We start from the raw sequence: 20,189 nt of genomic DNA on the forward strand, positions 1-20,189 counted from the left end.
TCATTGTAGATCAAGAGTAATGTGCGTTGAGAGCGAGGTATAAAAATGCAGCCCGTTCACGTCCAGGTCCCCTTAGCAAATGGGTCCAAACAGAACCACTGGGACCGAGCGAGGTGGCGCAGTGGTAGCACACTGGACTCGCATTCGGGAGGACGACGGTTCAATCCCGCGTCCGGCCATCCTGATGTAGGTTTCCGTAATATCCCTAAATCACTCGAGGCAAATGCCGGGATGGTTCCTTTGAAAGGGCACGGCCGACTTCCTTCCCCGTCCTTCACTAATCCGATGAGAACGATAACCTCGCTGTCTGGTCTCCTCCCGCAAACAACCCAACCCAGGACCACTGGGTTGGTGGTTGCCGATAGACAAACACCAATAGACATACTTTGGAGAGTGAATAATGTATTTGAGGCAGCAGGTCTGCTGAAAACCACCATTTTGGAATGGTGCTCCTGGTCACGATTCGACACAAAACACCAGCTGATATGCGAGGCCAGCCTCAACTGGGAGACACAAGTGGGTGACACCCGAGCACCCGCCCTATAGTCCTGATCTCTCCTTAAGCTACTGTCATGCCATCGGTCCTTTAAAAATGCCTTGAAGTGTCGATGATCCCTGTCGGACGAGTGTGTGCAGGAGGCAATTACGGACTTCTTCACGCAGCACAACATTGTGGGTATTTTCAAACTGGTGTGTCGGTGGGATGGTTATCTCAATACTCACGGCAATTTTACCTGATTCTGTACTATACTGTGGAATTTTAATACAAAAGCATTTCAGAATCTTATGGTTGGACATAAAACATAAAGATGTGTCAGATTACTTGGAGAGACAGAACAGAAATAAACGACTGAAACTTCTGACGTGAAAGACGTGATTATTACTGCACCTAAGATATAATAGAGGTGACAGTACAGAGAAGAGACTGAGTGGCAATAGACCAGGGAAGTTCTTTGCTGATGATCAGAGGACATTGAGACGAGAAGGTAATGGAAGAAGTCTGGATGACACCGGATAACAAAAACGTGGATGCGTGAAGCTGAGAACGGCAATACAATGAAAAATTTAAATGGTGTTTCCATGCACCAGTAAATTTTCACTGGATTGTGTTGCTCAAGATACCAATGGAGCACCAATCATCACAGTGTCAAAAATCCACAGGGTGATGAATACCACAGCAATCATGTTGACTAAGGAAGATTACTTTGCACCCTCGTAAACGTGTAATCGACAATTTCTCTTTAGTTTTTTATTAGTAACAGCTCCTAAAACAGTTATTTGATTAGATGCATATTTAAAATACAAAACGGTTTAATAGCTCATCACGGATGTTTCGGTTTTAGCCTATGTATTGGGACGGTTAATTTTCCTAGGAAGATTGCAGAAATCGTGTATCTGACGATTTCATGTATATGTATAACTTAGAGATTGATTTTCGATTAACTAATACATGATCACCTTCTTTTGGCTTGGAGCCATCCCTTCGGTATTTAATATGTCAGGAAAGTCTTGAAAATCACCTTTTATGGTGGTCATCATAATCAGTTTTCTGCATTTTTAGCAGGCCTTTTGCGTTTCACTCCTTGCGATCCAGTGCTTCCTTCTTACTGTTTCTATTTGTGCTGCTGTCCATCACATCATCCACGATCTGGAATTCTTTCCTCCCTCACTTCCTCTTTCCCCGTAATTGTAAGACTGTTTTCGAAATTCCCTCCATCTTTTTCATTATAATTACGTCCGATCCAGTGTTGTACCTTCTTTTCATTACACCCAATTATTGGCTTTGCCGTCCGCCCCCGGTAGCTGAGTGGTCAACTCGACAGAATGTCAATCCTAAGGGCCCGGGTTCGATTTCCGGCTAGGTCGGAGATTTTTTTCTCTCAGGGACTGGGTGTTGAGTTGTCCCAATCATTATCATTTCATTCCCATCGACGCGCAAGTCGCCGAAGTGGCGTGAAATCGAAAGACTTCCACCCGGCGAACGGTCTACCTGACGGGAGGCCCTAGTCACACAAGACGACGATTGTCTTTGCCCTTCCACGCATCTCAGTACCTCTTCATTTTTCTGTCTACCCATCCAACTAATTCTTTACATCCTCTACCATTTCCATATTTCAAAAGCCTTCAGCCGTGGTCTGTCTTTCTTCTTGAGTGTCCACGTTTCAGCACCATACAGCGTTTCACTCAAATATTTGCTCATATTCCCTCAGAACATTCTCTTTTTCTGATAAAATGCCTGTTTTGTATTTGCTATTCTGGTTTTAATTCCTCTGTTGCTCTTCCTGTCGATTTCTATCCTGCTTCCGACGTATATAAAGCTTTTCTCATGTTCTCGTTATTTTTCATTCAGCAGTATCTTATGTCTTTATTTCCTCATAGTACCATTTCATTCAGTAAATCTTTCCTTTAACTTCATTGTTATTCACTATACCCCATACGTCTTTTTAATCCTTTGCTACGAAGACCTAGTCGTCTGCAAACTACAAACACCGCATTCTTCGTCCCCAAATTTTTACCCCCTTATCATCTATTGCGCAGTCGTCAGTCATACTTTCCAAGTATAGATTGAAAAGGGTAAGACACACACTGCAGCCTTGTCTTACTCCTTTTCCTAGTTCCATTCAATTTACTTTCTCTTCTCACTTTCACCGACGCTTGTTGATAATAACGAAATTGATATGATCTAGCGAAGTTGCTCATTCCCAGATAAAAACCACGGAGCGTTGACCACTGCAAAACTAATCACTCAGGAATAAAATGCAATCATGTGTGGCGGAGGTCAAGCAAATGATGGAAAGAATCTGCATCACTACCTACCAAACAATGTAGGCGCTCAGGGCCGGCGTTTGCGTCCTAGGCTGTTTTTGTTTTGTGGACATCTGGCTGTGGTCCAAGGCACATTTCGCTGCCAACCGTTTCGCCTTACAATACTAAAAGAATCATCAGAGGCTGTACACAATAACATATCAGTTCAAACAGAAACAACCTCAACAAGCCCAGCTACCACGAAACCTTCGGTTCGTGATGGCATCAGCCCACAGCCAAGATCGGAGATTCGTGTCAACATGAGTTATGAAACTTGTAGTGCAGAAGAGCACTACAAAGACTCAACTTTTCTAATTCCAATCATTCTACTTTCCCTTTAAAGTTGTGTTTGTGCTTTTCAATTTCTATAGCCTCGGTCAAGATGTTAACACAGTAAGATTGGATCTTGTTAAACTCACAGAGACGGAGAAATATATTTAAAGGTTCTATGCTTTCAGTGAGAGATATACTACTGCCCTTATATCCGTGTTTCCCAGATGACAGTTTCTCTTGTGGACGTTAAGTCCAGTGTTAAGGGTTTTCTTTGGTCCTACGTACACGTAACCGCATGAGCTTAGAGTTTCATATACTCTTTCCGTGGCAAGAGACTTGCGTAGAGCCGTTTCAGTGCTCAAATAGTAACGCACCTTTCTTGTTGGTTTAAACACTGTGTCGATACCGTGTCTTCTTGGTACGCGATGACGCGATCTGTGACTGTTTCCACGAATGGGTGGATAACTTCGTTGTTTTCACTAGAAGCTCCAGATATTATCTATGAAAGTAGCTGTTTTCTCTGAAATTATCCAGCTCACCCTCCCAGAATTCTTTTAGCACGGCCCTCCAATAATCTGATCTCTCCTGTTTTCCGTTTGTAATGATGACTGGAATTCTGGTGAACGTTTGTGTGAGCTTTCTGTAGTTGTGTCAGGATTTCCGAGTGCCTTTAAATGCAAAAGTGAAATTTTACCTACTGTGTCTCTTTTTTACAGTGAATATCATATTACAATCAATGCCATTTAAAATTTTTTTAAAATCTGAGAGGTCTTTTTCTCCATGACTTCATATATCGGAAGTATCTTTATCATGCTAGAAGATTCTTTTTCGCAGTTCTTCCGCACAAAATCTCTATAGGGGAATTGCGTGTATAGCCCCTTTTGGAACAAGACTTTATTCTTCAAAATCACTCAAAATCCAGGACACATTGCTCAGCAAATAAAATTGGGCAACGAATCACAAAGCTGTCTCTGCTTTATTGTTTCACCATTCATTGACAGCAGAGATTCACAAATACCCTAAATGTCAGACGCCATCCAACATCAGACCATACAGTATTGGGACGTCCAAGACACAGAAAAATTTCCTGCATCTACATCTACATTTACATACATACTCCGCAACCTATCATACGGCGAGTGGCGGAGGATATCTTGGACCACTACTTTACCCTTCCTGTTCCACATGCAAAAAGAGTGAGAATAAAACGGCTGTCTATTTACTCTACTGACCATTAAAATTGCTACACCAAGAAGAAATGCAGATGATAAACGGGTATTCATCGGACAAATATATTATACAAGAACTGACATGTGGTTACATTTTCATGCAATTTGGGTGCATAGATCCTGAGAAATCAGTACCCAGAACAACCATCTCTAGCCATAATAACGCCCTTGATACACCTGGGCATTGAGTCAAACAGAGCTTGGATGGCGTGTACAGGTACAGCTGACCATGCAGCTTCAACAAGATACCACAGGTCATCAAGAGTAGTGACTGGCGTATTGTAACGAGCCAGTTGCTCGGCCACAATTGACCAGACGTCTTCAATTGGTAAGAGATCTGGAGTGGCGATGACGAATACACGATTCCAATGTGCGTTCACCGCGATGTCGCCAAACACGGATGTGACCATCAGGATGCTGTAAACAGAACCAGGATTCATCAGAAAAAATGACGTTCTGCCATTCGTGCACCCAGGTTCGTAGTTGAGTACACCATAGCAGGCGTTCCTGTCTGTGATGCAGCGTCAAGGTTAACCGCAGCCATGGTCTCCGAGCTGATAGCCCATACTGCTGCAAACGTCGTCGAACTGTCCGTGCTGATGGTTCTTGTCTTGCAAACGTTCCCATATGTTGACTCAGGGATCGAGACGGGGCTGCACGATCCGTTACAGCCATGCGGATAAGATGCCTGTCATCTCGATTGTTAGTGATACGAGGCCGTTGGGATCCAGCACGGCGTTCCGTATCACCCTCCTGAACCCACCGATTACAAATTCTGCTAACAGTCATTGTAAATCGACCAACGCGAGCAGCAATGTCGTGATACGATAAACCGCAATCGCGATAGTCTACAATCCGACCTTTATCGAAGTCGGAAACGTGATGGTACGTATTTCCCTCCTTACACGAGGAATCACAACAACGTTTCACCGGGCAACGCCGGTCAACTGCTGTTTGTGTATAAGAAATCGGTTGGAAACTTTCCTCATGTCAGCACGTTATAGGTGTCGCCACCGGCGCTAACCTTGTGTGAATGCTCTGAAAAGCTAGTCATTTGCATATCACAGCATCTCCTTTCCGTCACTTAAATTTCGTGTCTGTAGCTCGTCATTTTCGTGGTGTAGCAATTTTAATGGCCAGTAGTGTACCTTCGTACGAATCCTAATTTTGCGAGCCTTAATTTCTCTTATCTTTTGCTTCTGGTCTTTTCGCAAAATGTATTATCATACCCAAAAGTACTAAAGCGGCTTGATCTGCGTTTCGCCTCACCTGCAAGTAGCCTACAAAACGTAGTTACAGAGCCTCTAATTTCTCTGCATTGCGATCGTGTGACTATACAAAGTGGTTACCACATGAGGTCACTAGAGAACACTGCTCTTTAAGATATTCAATCCAGATGTAAACCAACACCATGATGTCGTAAATACTAGGAAATGCATCGTTAGAGATGAAACAGTCCTTAGTGCTTGTAAACCTAATTTTATACAGTAAGTGGCATTTCAAAATCACTACTACACTCATTAGAATTTGAGTTAATTAACTCTGTCATATAAATCATTCCAGCAATCTTTAGGCAAAATTAAATATTTTTAATAACAAGACATTTTGAGATAGTATCTGGACTCACGAATTTCCATGACAATTCGACGTACTTTTGCTCTTTAAAAGGTTTCCCCACGCCTGTAAAACGTCATTCCTAATACGAGTGGTTTGTCATAAATTAGGTATTGAACTAAACAGTTAAAAGCAATGCAACTTACAGCAGCAAGCGCTCTACGGAAATCTCAAAATGAACATCGTATTACCAGTAATCTCACTGTATTCATGATTGAGCAACTATCTGTGCACAGGTTGGAAATTTAAACTACGTGATGACCGAAACTTCCTGGCAGATTAAAACTGTGTGCCGGACTGAGACTCGAACTCGGGACCTTTGCCTACCGCGGGCAAGTGCTCTACCATATGAGCTGCCCAAGCATGACTCACGACCAGTCCTCACATCTTCCATTCTGCCAGTACCTCGTTTCCTACCTTCCAAACTTCACAGAAGCTCTTCTGCGGACCTTGCAGAACTAGAAGTCCTGGAAGAAAGGATACTGCGGATACATGGCTTAGCCACAGCCTGGGGGATGTTTTCAGAATGAAATTTTAACTCTGCAGCGGACTGTAAGCTGACATGAAACTTCTGGCAGATTAAAACTATGTGCCGGACCGAGAATCGAACTCGAGACCTTTCTACGTGATGACCTTTTTTTCGATTTCTGTTGAAACCAAACATCTATAGACGTTGTAACTAAACAAAGCTTTCGTTCTTGACCGAGACTAGATCACAGCAATGTTCGTCATTGGTGACTGGGCATAAAGAGTCGAGAAATACCGAAGTTTTGATCAGTATTAGTTAGCAAATCTGATCTTGAAAATTTTTGTGCTCTGCCTGAAATCCTGTCAAGACTCTTATCTTCCAGTTAAATATCCACTAAAAACGTTTAACTTAATTTCAAGTGAAAAAGATTTGTGATGGTGACTGGACGCCACTACGTAATGAAATTGTTAATTAAGTAAAATCCGACGTTAGAAATCGAATTCTTTCACCATCAGTGAGATGTCTGAATTTAAAAGTAGGATACAGCTTGTTTGCCTGACCGAGAATGAACCCGGCAACTACCGCCGCTGCTTTCTATCCCCAAATTGTTTTTCACCGGTAGTAAGACGTGTGCATGTTTGACTACAAATAATGACACCTATCGTTATTGCTGACAACACGTCAAGACACATTGAAAATGAGAAAATGAAAATCATTTGTCACTTGTAATTCGGCGTGTAAATGGTGGAACTTGAAATGAAACCATGGATATTTTTGTGCTGCACCAGGATTCGAACCTACGTAAGTGCCATTCGTGGAACCTAGAGGAGAACAACGAAATAATAGAACTATATGGTACCGTTTGAGTCAGATACCAGGAGAGAGGAGATACGAATCGAATCCCAGTCCAGTACTAAATTTTTCAGCGTCTCAAGTTAAAATAAAATAAGATTCCTGTGACCTTAATTGACCATTGGCTCATTAAATAAAATAAAGTTTCTGGTGAAAGAAGCTGACTGGCGACAAAGATTCTGTTAGTGACGATTTCTGCCTCTGCTATGACCAAAGCTAAGCCGGACCTGCCCCATTTGGTAGCGATGGACATAATGTTTATAAAGCAGATTCTGAACTACGCTGCAACCTGATGTTCTTCAGTTGGCAGTAAAGAGGTGGAGGAGATCTGTTGTTGAGTGTTTTAAATACATGTCAGAAGTGGGAATCGGACCCATAGCTCACAGCTAAAAACCCGGGATCAACCAACCACACCACTGACGCCCACATTTGCAATATTCATTATTATGTCGGAACGTATGATGCGTTTACCTTACAAATTAGACACGGTGCAAAAATTCAGTTCTCTATTAACAGATCAATTATCAGCGGCCTTCTGACACGGATATTATGCTAGTCACATGTCAGTGGAACGTAAAGATGCTATTAGCCATCACTGCCTCAGTAGGAAGCTATTTAGAAATTTTAACTATTTCAAGAAATTTCTTGATAAATATCATTGAGGAACGTGAAGTTACCAAATACTGCGATTATGGCTCCCATTATCGCCATTAACGTCCTCATTATGTTGCTGCTACATGGGTAGATGAAGAAAACTTATAATGCTTCTTGTTGATTAGTAGAAGCAGTGGTCCAAATTCAGGGACATACTTTGTTCGCAGAAATGGTTGCGCCGTTCTATGCCAACTGTACCGTTCTTTAGCTAGTTATTATTATTACGAAATACTAGAGAACGTATTGTGTCCTTCTGTTCGTCAGACTTTCGGGAGGTGGAAGTCTTCCGTCATAACCGTTCTCCCGTCCATACATCGAACTACGTAAAACACTTGTTTCAAACGGAGACGTTGAGCACTTGGACTTGACTCCCAACGGTGCTGCACTCAGTCCGATAGACCACGTATGGGTAGAGATGGACAATATTATTAGCTGTAGAAGATCTTCACCGATAAACAAGACAGCGCTGTCCGAAACAGTTAATGACGCATGAGAAGAGTTTTAGAATAACAGATTCATTCGGAAACTTGGTACATTCTCCGGCGGCTAAATGGAGTGGTAGAGGATGACGGGAACTGGACACGGTACTGAATTACCATGTTTTTAGGGGGAAAATGTTTATGAAAAGTGAGTGTCTTGTTCTTTCTCGAAGGGAAAAAAAGGAGAGCAGAATTTAGTTTTATCTAAATTCTGCTATTAATAGTTTTACGTCATTTGGTTAAAATATTTAGACAAACATGAAACTATTTTTCTTTGTCAAGTGGCACAAATCAGTGCCGATGAAGGCACCAAAGACAGGGTATTTAGTTGCTTTACGTCGAGAAAAAGAGTCATATTAATTTGTGTTGTTTTTATTTATATGATGGCGGGACGGCAATGTCGACGACAGCGCAAGACAGATATGATTTTCTTTTATTGTCAAGCAGAAAATAGTACATAATACAATTCGAATCGTACTGGAAAGGGAAGTTCTCAATCGGAAGGTGCTTTTCGTAGCAAAGAGTCAGCAGCAATTATATCGTAATCATCGCGAGTAGAAGATAGTTACAACTGTATGATCAGAATGGCATGGACGCTCAGAAAATGTGGTGGTGGTAGACTAGCCACCTGTTATGAATGACATTAGTGGTAGTAATGTTGTCCACCTACGTAAAGATGGCGCTGTGGCGATGTCGCTTCTAATGACCAACAATTCCGATTAAGCTCTGCCAGTATCATCCTGCTTCACAAGCCCTAAGAGCAAACTATTTATGAAGCCAAAAACTCCTAACATTATAAGGGAGAAACATGTCGATCTGCTCAGTCTAGTATATGTAACAGCTAGCTCATTAGCATCGCAACAGGCACAGAATTCATTCTTGCGATAAATACATAAATTCTGCAGGTATTTGCTTAACAAATAATCGTCTGCTACGCAACTGAAAGCACAGCCACTACACAGGTTCTATATGTAATTGTTGCTCGGGAATTAAGCTTTTTCATTATTTTTTCCAATGCTCTGAAATATACCGATCCTTAATTACTTCAGTAAATAGGCACATGTGTCACATGTACTTGGCATGTTTTAGCGCCATCACAAAACAATGATTAAGGAAATGATTCTATTAAACCCCGTTACACAGATAGCAAAACATACCTTCACAAGTCACTTGTATTTTCTCAGAAAACACTTGTATATAAAATGCCATCCGAAAAATATTTGGCGACTCAGTGACAGTCGACAGACTTCCGGGACTGGAACTAAATTACCCTGCTCAGTTCATTTGATATTTACTTGTAAATTTGATGAAACAATTCTGAAAAATTCTTGCGTAAAACGTAACACAGCTAGGAAACTTTGTTTTTCATTGCAAGAAGATAATTTAATGGGAAAACTTCAGTGTCTGTCGTCAATTACCTTGTGGGAAACCTGTTTTTTAACTGGTGTAAATTAGAACTGCGTTGTGTGTAGGGTGAATGTTAATGCTGTTGCTGATATTCACACACTGTTGAACAATTCTTTCACAGATAGAAATTAATTTGGCGTATAATCTGATGTAGTGGTAATTTGGCGTTATGATTCAGCAGCTTGTGGAAAGTCTCTGGAAAATCTACGCAATTTGTCCATTTGTGATGCCGCATTAGAACTGAGTAATTCTTGTATGACTGTTGTGGTAGCCAAGCAGCATCGTTAATATTAAAAAGGATGCATACAAACTCAGCACCACACTCATCTTAATGAACCTGTTGTTATTTCGGGTTCTCTCCGTCTTAAGTGTACAGCACGTAGAGAACCTCTTCAATATAGTCGTTTTTCGCTTTTATTGACGCAGCATCAGCAGCCAACAAATTCTAATTATAACGAGTAGATGATACTTACCTTTCTTTTAGTATTTATGGACTGACTGACATTTTTACATGAAGGTGATTTATTCTAGACGTTACTGTCAGTGTTTCGTATTCCTTGTTCCACTTTCTAATAACAACTGCTTCGTATTCCGCGTTAGCAGAAGCTGGAATCGGCAAGCAGCGCTTCATACATTCGATACTTTCATTTTCAACGGAATTTTGAGCCTACGTTTTCTGTGATGTCTTATGATTTCCTCCATAGCAGTTTTTCTTGATTTTGTAACTACATGTTATTCTTATGCCTGTAATGTGGGGGCTGCTTTGGTTCCAGAATCCAGTCTCGCTGAAGGATAAATTTTTAGCCGTTTCGTGACAGTGTTACTAGTAGTTATATCGAAAAACTATTAGGTAAATTGATTTATTTTATTTTTGAAATGTCACATTTCCATACTGCTTCATTGTGACATAGGACAGAAAATAAGGACAGACCATTTCAGGGTCCAGAATGAGTAATATGTTGCTTATTTGCCCTTACGTAGGCACTCTCCTATTACAGATACTTTATTTTTCATTTAAATAAACATTCGTCATAAGGATAACCTTGTAACCTAAGTATCATTTGAATTACTACAGTGAATATTTTAGTGGCTTTGTACATTATTCTATTGAACACAATACCTCTACTAGTGATTCCTTCTCCTATTCCACACGTAAATGGAGAGTGGGAAAAACGACTGTCTACGTTCGACCGTACGGGCCCTAATTTCTCTTATCTTCGTGGTCCTTACGTGCAGTGCATGTTGGCGGCAGTAGAATCGTTCGGCACTCCGCTTCAAATGTCTTATTTCTACATTTTTTCGACGGTGTTTCTCGAAATGAACTTTGCCTTCCCTCCAGGGATCCCCATCTGGGTTCCCAAAGCATGTGCGTGACATGTATTGTTCGAACCTACCAGTAACCAATTGAGCAGCCCGCCTCTGAAATGCCTCGATGTCCTCTCTCAATCCGGCCTGGTACGGATACCCATCACTGGAGCAGTACTCAAGAATAGGTCGCACCAGAGTCCTAATACGCGGTCTCCTCTAATGTGAACCACACTTCCCTAGCCGGCCGCGGTGGTCTAGCGGTTCTAGGCGCTCAGTCCGGAGCCGCGCGACCGCTACGGTCGCAGGTTCGAATCCTGCCTCGGGCATGGATGTGTGTGATGTCCTTAGGTTAGTTAGGTTTAAGTAGTTCTAAGTTCTAGGGGACTAATGACCACAGATGTTAAGTCCCATAGTGCTCAGACCCATTTGAACCACACTTCCCTAAAATTCTTACAACAAACCGAAGACGACCATTCGTCTTGCCTACCACAGCACTCACATTTTCGGTCCATTTTGTGTAACGCCCAGATATTTAAACGACTTCACTACGTCAAGCAGGACAGAACTAATAATGTATACAAACATTGCGGATTTGTTCTTCCTACCCATCAGGATTAATTTACATTTTTCCACATCTAGAGCTAGCTGCCATTCATTACATCAGCTTGAAATGTTGTGTAAGTCGTCTTGTATCTTCACCCAACTGCGACTCCTTACCATAGACCACAGCGTCATCAGTAAACAACAGTAGATTGCTGCCCACCCTGCCCACCAAACCATTTATGTATCTGGACAACAACAGCAGTCCCATCACACTTCCCTGGGGCACTCCAGACGATACCCTTGTCTCTGATGAACACTCGGCAGTAGCGGAACAGATTTGGTACGGCCCCACGTTACATTGTTGCTACATTTATTCAAGATAGCGATTCAAAGATGGAGGCGGCAGATATGGCAATGTCGAAATTACGTCATGGTGGGAAGTTCAAATTTTGATGGGAAAATAGGTCAATTGGGCTACCTCCTCTAACCTAACCCCTCCCTCCAATCCCCCTCTCCGCTCCCCCAGAAAATGGTGGGAAGTTCCAATTCCAGCAGAACAATGCAACACACCAGAGCTACCTCCACTAACCCAAGAAAATGGAGGAAAAAAAGGTCACTTGGGCTACCTCCACTAACCTAAGTCATTTGACCACCACCTCTTCCTAGGAATTGGTGAGGAAATGACTCAGACTATTCTGGGATTCTGGATAGGAACGACTGTACGTTATTTATTTTGGGATGAATTTGATGTAGTGTATTTATACCGCTGATACAAAACACTCCCTCTGATGCGCTTGGGCTCACAATACACAGTTTAAAGACCTCAATGCTATTTGTAAACTGTCGAAATAATGCTGTAAACTGATGTACAGACACGCAAACAACTCGTAAATTACCGAAATAGAGCAGTACACAGCATACAGACCTGAAAACCACTCCTATATCGTCGAAATAATGCAGTACACTGACGTACAGAAACGCAAACAACTGGAAAATGGTCAAAATAATACGTCTAATGCTCCAAAAATGGCTCTGAACACTATGGGACTTAAATCTGACGTCATCAGTCCGGTTGAACTAGTGCCGAGGGCTTCTAGGCACTTCAGTCTGGAACCGCTTGACCGTTACGGTCGCAGGTTCGAATCCTGCCTCGGGCATGGATGTGTGTAATGTCTTTAGGTTAGTTAGGTTTAAGTAGTTCTAAGTTCTAGGGGACTGATGACCTCAGCAGTTAAGTCCCATAGTGCTCAGAGCCTTATGTTAGTTAGGTTTAAGTAGTTCTACGTCCAGGGGACTAATGACCTCAGCAGTTAAGTCCCATAGTGCTCAGAGCCATTTGAACCATTTGATATCACATGTATATGTAAATAAGAGCCAAGTCACCGTCTGCACTGTGTGAGCATGTTCACCCTTGTTGGCACGATACCTCTCTACTTGTGGATACTTATGTCACAGATCGCGCTATAGAAATCTGTTCCATTGCTTCCCAAAATAGCACAGGATGCATTGTTCCTAGCGATCCTAACAGGACATGAGAGTTGTGTCTACCAGTGCACGCGTTTACCTCCCGAGTGTGGCTGATGCATCACAGCAAAATGTTCATGTGGCGACTCACCATCTAAAAGATTCTCAATGTTATACTCTCATCACATGGCTATGTAAATTAAAACCGAGTCGACTTCTCAGAAAATTGTAAAGTGCTGCATAAATAGTTAATAGTCGCTTTTGTTGGAGCTTTCGTGATGTCTCAGATTGTCCACATGGAAATTTGTGTCCTCACAGAACCTGTTCACGAATACAGCACAGAATAATGCCGAATGAATTCCTCCTGATGGTCCTAAAATGGCGCCCCGTCCATCACGTGTTACCCTTCCTGGAAATCATGATGTCGTGCTATCAAATAAGTCGCAGAAGCGCAAATGCTCTCACCGCTATGTAGAGCTTCCTACCTCCTGGTACGAAGGATGTCTTGTGAATGGATGCAGCATTCTGATTGGCCCTTACTGAATTTACCTGTGAAATTACTGATGCTGTCAGAGTGGAAGCCCTGTTCACCTCCTTCTTTCTATTTGCAGGAGATACTTTCAGTGGCATAACTATTTTGTGCAGATCGCCATATTGCACTGACAGTTAAATCCTGCAGAAGTGACCTACATATTGTTAAATATGGAAGACAATTGCTCAATTACGCTGCTTTGCCACTGAGAATAGAAGCTTGAATATTAAAGTGTGAAACTGATCAACAACATTGCCGTATATCACCTTGTACCGTATCGATGTACTAAACATTTAATCCATATTACCATACAAAATCATTCCTTTTGAATCATGCATGTAGCTATCGATCTCCAGACAATTGTAGATATATGGCGAATACAGATAGCATCAGCACATGCACTGTAGATATACTCCTCGCTACACTAGATGTTTCCCACTAGGTCAGGCAGTCATCCACTCCCGAAACATAACCAGAGTGCCCTCAGTGGACCGAAGTCACTCTCTGAACTGTAGTGCAAAGTCGGGGTCAGCTCCCCTCGGCACATAGGCGTTACTGTTTCTGGCCCCTACCTGCTTGCTTACTTGCTTGTTAAACCCATCTCCAGACTCTAGGATTACAAGAAAATATGTAATTTCACATGGTTTGCCAGACTATCAAGCCATTTTCGCGAGACATTCACACACATACTGTAAAGACTTGTGTACAAAGGTTGAATTGGTTCCCCTTGGCACAAAGGCATCACCGTTTGTGGTCCCTACCTTCTTGCTTGCTTGCTTTCTACACCAATCTCCACACTGTGGGATTACAAGAACACATGTATTTTCAATTGCGGACTGACTTGGTCTACTCAGATAACTTTCGTACCAACGCAAATACGGGTGCAAGACGATGCAGGAAAGGCAGAAGTATTTTAATAGTCACTTTTTTTCTGAGGGAAGCAGATCTAAGCGAATGTGCCTTGTCGCAGTTAGTAATTTCGTATGTATTTTGTAAAAAGTAAAAGAGAATCAAAAGTAGAAAATAAATAGCGAAATATCATGACTAAGTAATTAAATTACACCTAAGACTAGTTAATACTTTAAATTTTCTATGCTTTGAGGACATTAAAAAAATCACTACGGACGTTTCATTCCGAACAGGAGCTCCATCGATATATCGTAGTCGCAGTAAATGTTTAGGGGAAGAACAAACAAGTAAGTGAAATTGCTGAATGCAAAAAGAATGAAGGTATTTCTGCTATCTCGAGTTTGTAACTGCACTTTTACCATTATTCTTTCTACCTCAAAATCAGTTGAGACGAATATGTAAAGCAACTAATATTTCTAGCACGGTATGTGAATGTTATACAATATTATGTTTTGCAACCAACTGAAGTTTGCATAAAATTTTCTGATCTGCAAAAGAGGATGTTAGATTCGAAGCACTTTTCAATAAAGATTGTGAAGTACTCATGAACGACTTTCATCTTGTAACAGGTGTTATTAAAGTGTATACATCAATTTCATACTTCATAGGCATGTTTGTCCCATCTTCCATCAGATTCTATGTTCTGCCAGCAACATAGACACTAAACAAAATATTTCTCTGGCTTCATGTAGCAGAAAAATTTCCAATGGTCTCTATATCGCAATCTTTGCAACGACTCGCACTGGTCAACTATTTGTCTGAGGTTCTCCGAGCAGTTGTCTTAATTTTCAGGCACAACTGATACATGCAGATCAAGAGTGTGTATCGCGGGTATCCATTAGACACTACAGGTTGTAGACTCGATTGATTCGTGCGTACTATCGAGCTGTAACACTACAACTCAGTGTCAGAAACACATTAGCAGCATAATTTTTTTCACCTTTTCGTAGTTATCGTTTGTAACTGTATGTGTAACTTACTTGAAATTTTCATGTGAATGCATCGAATCCGATTTAGTCATAACTTTGTTGAAAACGGATGTTTAAAGTTGTAAATAATTTCCTGTAAAATCGATTTGTTATTAAATGTAATGGAAGATCGATAACACAACATTTATGCAAAGTTAGGCAGAGAATATTTCTGATGTAAAATGATGTTCGAAATTCTCAGAAAAATGGAAGTAAACTGTTAGCTGTAAGGAATATTGAGTAATATACATTACGTAAAGAACCGAGAAGGAACAATAAGAATAGAAGACCAACATCAGAGTGATATGATTATAAAGGATGTAAAACAGAGATACGAGGAAGCAGTCTTCCTTCCCTACCGTTCAGTCTGAAAATCGCAGAAGGAATGACGGAAATAAAATATGGATTCAGCAGTAGATTAAAACTAAGGCTGAAATCATGTCAACAATAAGATCTGCGGATGACATTAATATCCTCAGTGAAGCAGAAGAGGAGTTACAGGATGTGTCGACTGGAATGAACAGTCTAATGAATACAGAATAGGAATCGAGAGTAAACTGAATAGACGAAAGTAATGAGAAATAGCAGAAATGAAATTGGCGACTAACTTAAAGTCAAAATTAGGGACCGCGAAGCAGACGAAGTGAAACAATTTTGTTACTTGGTATCAAAAGAACGTGTAACAGAGGAAGCAAGAAGGACATTGAAAGTAGACTAGCACAGCCAAAGAAGGAATTTCTGACTAGAAGAAGTCTACTAGAGTAAAACAGTGGCCTTAATTTAGCGAAGAAATTTTTGGTACTGTCCACCTGAACATAACGCTGAATGGAAGTTAGTTATAAACCGTAGAAAAAGAGAAATAGTAGAAACTCGGAATGTCTGAGACGCATTACTATGGAGGAATTTTGAAAATTAGGTGGACAGGAAATGAGAAGGCTCTCAGCAGAATCTGCGAGGAAAGAAATGTCTGGAACACACTGTCAAGAAGAAGGGTCAAGACGTCAGAGAATAACTTCCATGGTAATAGAGGGAGCTTTGGAGAGTAACAGTTGGCTAAACGGTAAATGTGTGGAAATCGCACTAACGTTCGTCTACGTTTTATAACTACAGAGAATTGATTATAGATGTAGGTCTTTCCCACATTGTGGCCATAATTTTTGTAGTTTTTAAATGTATTGAAACATGCTAGCAGACTGCGACAAAGCAAAATAATTTGTTTTTCAACAACTATTCCTGTTGTAACTAACGTTGATTTCTATTCCGAAATCTGATCATATACATGGTCAAATGTAAATAGTAATGAGATCGAAAAGGGAGGGAGGTATATGGCTACAACAGTCGCAACTCATGCAGTGTTACACTTACACTTACGTGTAGTACATGGGGTAATTCATTATCGTAGCCAGCAAAATTTAAAATCCACTTGGAGGTGAATCTATCTAGATTCGAAGCGATGATCCCCAAATATGAGTGACAGAAAGGAATGTCTTTCATCAACACTAAGCAGCTGATATCTCCGTCCCTTCAGCTAGCGTGGAACACAGAAGGCAGTTAATAAGGTGACTGGTAAAACAATGTTTTCTAACGCTACATTTACTTATTATACATTGTCGTTTTCAGCGCTGATTAACAGTGACCGAAAATTTTTGTATCAGCAAAAAATTAAAAACGGAACTAGTAATTAACATTGAGAACCTGACCCAATTCCTCTCCGCCCCGTTACTAAGCACTCAGCACTGTGGACATGAACTGGAGTTTTGGTGCCCACCGAAATTAATAGTTCTGCGATGAGAAGTTTTCTAAGGTTGATCTGAATTAAACAGTCCACCAGAGAGGTATCAGATAGTGATTCATGTCAGATTTTGTGCAGTTGATCAGTTCATACAGTGGCCAATGAAATAGGATAAATGAAGATTGTATCTGGAATATTTTGAATTAAAAAACATCATGCATTTGGATAAGTAATCATTATAGGTAACAAACAAATTTTCTAGCAACAAAACCGTCGGAAATAAAACGGATTTATATATGCATTAACCAACTTTTTAATTGTTGATCTCTGTGTCAGGATAAGACACAATTGCGTTGTTGTATGAGACAGCATTGTGTAATAGATGAGTAGATTATAGATTAGGTAAAACCATGTATGACATGTTATTGGTGCAATGTTGAATGTTGTTTTTTGCTAGCTCTCATTTTTTACTGTTATCACATTTAGACAGTTAATGTAACATTTTTAAACCACGCATTAGCAACAATTTTGACACAGAAATGGCGCTTGAGAAAAACTGAAACAGATAAAACAAACAGAGAAATTCGTAATTCCGAAAACACGTTTATTTAAATTTTTTTCCTCGTAAGTGTGTCAACACCCGTATTTATTATTATTGTCCATTGATGGTATTACAGATGAAGGTTCACAGTGGCTGAATATCCCTGGGAAGCCGACTCGTTGGAGAGGGACGTCTCCTCCGTGCAGTTGCTGCAGCTTCCTTCCCAAGCATTAACACGCTGAATTTCTGTGTCTTGATGTTGATACGAGACCGTTGGTTTGGTGGTGTTGTTAAACAGTTTAAAGGCCAGCTGTGCCTAATGCTATGATTAGGAACATCGTGAAGATTTCTTTACGTTTTTGGTGCTTTTGATTTTTTTCATGTTGATTGTGTAATAATGTTAGGAATTTTGATTTCCGGTGTGACAGGTTGGCGCTGAGCGGGCGACTATTTGTGTGACGGCTGATTTCTTGCATGCAAGGAAGGCTCAGTGTCTGGTGCCGCGAATATTGTTGCATCACAATGGTTTGGTGTGACTCTATTGATCATGCTGCAAATTTGTAAAGCAGTCTGCTACCGATCGACACAAATTCCGCTCCTCCATAATGTCCAGTTCACAGTACGTTTTGCTGGCGCCTGTCTCGGTCAGCCTGCTAGTTTTCCAGTGGACGATATCGTGCAGTTTACATCCTTGCACCACGTGCTGCTGACTTTTCGTGGAATGAAACGCGGGCGGGTGCTGGGCTTCTGCAGGACTGGGACGCAGCAACAGCGCAGCCCGTTACACTGGCTCACCGCGCAGCTGCGTGGGTACTTGTAGCCCACGCGCGTGGCAGAAAAACAAAGGGCCAATTTCGCTCTACTCGGTAGCGGCTGGCGGAGCGACAGCTGTTGTCCTGCAGGAAGACTGGGTGAAATCACACCAACCTGACGCAAGGTCGCTAAAGCACTCATTTACGTAGACCGTCAGGATACTGGGCACTAGTCACTGAGAGTGGGATGGTCCGTCGTACACCGACTGTGACGATCCCGTACCTTTTTCTTACATTTTAGAGTTTCCTCCAACGATGGCCCCTCTTCCCGCTGGCTCGATAAAGTACTTACTATTGCATTCATCACACTAACAATGGCAATAACCTTTGTTTCATACACTTAGTTCAGTCACGATGTAATATACGTGGTGTTTCCGCTACAACGATAGTAACTCTGTGGGATGACACAAATGTATCAATTTTAAATACCCAGTTCAGGGAACGGCAGCATAGAAAATGACGAAGGCAAACATGCTGTACCCAGGTACAGCCACATACTTCCGGAAACATACAGAATTGTTACTGTAATGCGTTCTTGTGTTCCGAAGATGACCAACACGCTACTAAGCAGGTATTCATAAAGTTATAGCTCATACTGTGTGAGTGAGTGTGTGTGTGTGGGGGGGGGGGGGGGCTCAAATGGTTCAAATGACTCTGAGCACTATGGGGCTTGACATCTGAGGTCATCATTTCCTAGAACTTAGAACTACTTAAGTCCAACTAACCTAAGGACATCACACACATCCATGCCCGAGGCAGGATTCGAACCTGCGACCGTAGCGGTCGCGCGGTTCCAGACTGAAGCGCCTAGAACCGCTCGGCCACACCGGCCGGTTGTGTGTGTGTGTGTGTGTGTGTGTGTGTGTGTGTGTGTGTGTGTGTGCATGTGCGCGTATGAGAGAGACAAAGAGAGAGCGTGACAGAAAGAGAGACAATCAGCTAAGCTATTCGCATCAAATATTTCCGGAAGCGTTTGACATTGTTTTCTTCCACATGAACTGAGAGTAAGTACTCACTAAACGATGTTTAGTCTCTTTCAATAGCTATACAAATTGCGCTGGCTGAAGTGGCCGAGCGGTTCTAGGCGCTACAGTCTGGAACCGCGCGATCGCTATGGTCGCAGGTTCGAATCCTGTCTCAGGCATGGATGTTTGTGATGTCCTTAGGTTAGTTAGGTTTAAGTAGTTCTATGTTCTAGGGCACTGATGACCTCAGAAGTTAAGTCCCACAGTGCTCAGAGCCATTTGAACCATTTATACAAGTTGCAGGGATATTGGTGTAAGATTTTTCAAATGGAGCTATAGCAGCCTTTTGCTGCGAGACGGACAAATTCAACCAGGTTTTGCTCTTGGAAATCAGATAAGTAGTTTAGGAGGACTTACAATCATACAACATTATTAAAAGAGTCAAGAGCGTCGAAAATTGATCTCGTTCGAGTCTGTTACGACTGGCATACTCCGAATTCCTGAAACATATACCCAGGTCACGTCATTCTACAGTGAAGAACAAAAGAAACTGGTACACGTGCCTAATATCGTGTAGGGTCCCCGGGAGCATGTAGATGTGCCGCAACACGACGTAGTATAGACTCGAGTAAT

Source organism: Schistocerca nitens, chromosome 4, assembly GCF_023898315.1.
Source record: "Schistocerca nitens isolate TAMUIC-IGC-003100 chromosome 4, iqSchNite1.1, whole genome shotgun sequence".
In the NCBI taxonomy this organism is placed as follows: domain Eukaryota; kingdom Metazoa; phylum Arthropoda; class Insecta; order Orthoptera; family Acrididae; genus Schistocerca; species Schistocerca nitens.